The sequence below is a fragment of the Fukomys damarensis genome, unplaced genomic scaffold (genome assembly GCF_012274545.1).
Source record: "Fukomys damarensis isolate Sample0158 unplaced genomic scaffold, DMR_v1.0_HiC HiC_scaffold_35, whole genome shotgun sequence".
Taxonomy (NCBI): domain Eukaryota; kingdom Metazoa; phylum Chordata; class Mammalia; order Rodentia; family Bathyergidae; genus Fukomys; species Fukomys damarensis.
Genome location: NW_022900947.1, coordinates 38,701,047 through 38,702,558, shown reverse-complemented (window position 1 = coordinate 38,702,558; position 1,512 = coordinate 38,701,047).

Genomic DNA, 1,512 nt, shown 5'->3' with positions numbered 1-1,512 from the left:
ACGCGCAGCTCGCGTCTGGGCAACGCCGGCCCCGCCCCGCTGCCTGCTCCGGAGTCCGCACCATGCCGCTGCCCCTGGTCCTGCTGCTCTTCTTCCTCCTGCTCCTTCTCCTCCTGCTGCTGGCCGAGGGCGAGGGCTCCAAAGCCACCGACCCTCGCGGCTGGGCGGGGAACTGGAGGGCGCTGAGACCCAGGAGGGCGGCCAGACGACCCTTCCCTGGGCCCAGATTCGCGGCCTCCGCTCTGGATGGGGCTCAGGGGGAAACCTAGAACCTACCTACCTCCCACCCTGGGCTCCGGGTGACCACCCGCCTCGAAAAGCAAAATAAAACCTTCCGTGGGAGTTATTGATTGGGCTTTAAGGAAATCACCTTTTGGGCCCTTCAGTCTTTAACGTTTCAGGCCTTAATTCAAACCTAGGGTTTGCCCGTATGAGCTTGATGGAACTAAAATTTCAGTTCTTCCCACTTCTATGCTTGCGTTTTTCTTTGGCCCACAGGATGGGTGTCCGAGTCAAGGCATTTTAGCTCCAGGAAATTCACAAATTAGTCAATCCCTCAAGTCTGGGTAAGGTTGGATAGTGTATATAATTCAGTATATTTCTAGAGTCATTCATTCGGCACTAAACACTTCATTTTATTCTGAATTCTTTAACTGAGATTTTATGAAAGTTCCCACCCATTTTGGTACTGTTTCAAAAGAATGTATTCAGCCGTGGTGATCGTTTAATTTACTTAAATAAAACTATTTCAGCCATCATTAGGAATGTTAGGAGCAATCTCTTGTTTTATATAGCATCAAATGACACTGGTTGTAAATTATTAGTTAAAACAGTAGAGGTAGAGTTAGTTTAAATCAGTTTCATTTCCTTAGGTACTTTATATTAATATGGCATATATTGAATATGCAATTACCACAAAATTCAGAATTTGCACCGCCTTTTACTTTTTGTTTCACTTAATTGTAGTGGTTTTTCTGTCCACTAAAAAAAATGAAAGGCTCATTCTGGAGCCTACATCCCTGTCATTTTCTGTAGACCACATCACAGTAGAATACTAATTATTAAACCCCCACACACAAAAAAAAAATCTAGATATTCATTAGACATCTCCTTCCTAAAAGTGTGTGTGTGCATGCACGTGCTTGTATGTTTTGAGTGTGTAAGAAGGAAAGGAATAGAGAAACCTCACAGATTTTTAATTTGGACTCAATAATTGTATATTCCAACAGATAATAGAAATCCGAGCAATTCTGTTTACTTATTCATAAAAAACAGTGGAACAGCTATTTATGGCAAATTAGAGATTAAATCCTTTCCCTTACTGTGAACTGCTTAATCAGTTTGTAAGCCTTGGCTTCATCATCCATAAAAGGACAATAGTTACTGCTTCATCATTTTGTTATGAGACTAAAGTAATTCCTGCAAAGTATTTAGCACAGGGCTTGGCATGCACGGTAGTAAGCGCTCGATAAATGTTATGACTATTATTTGGAATGAAGATCACAATATTAT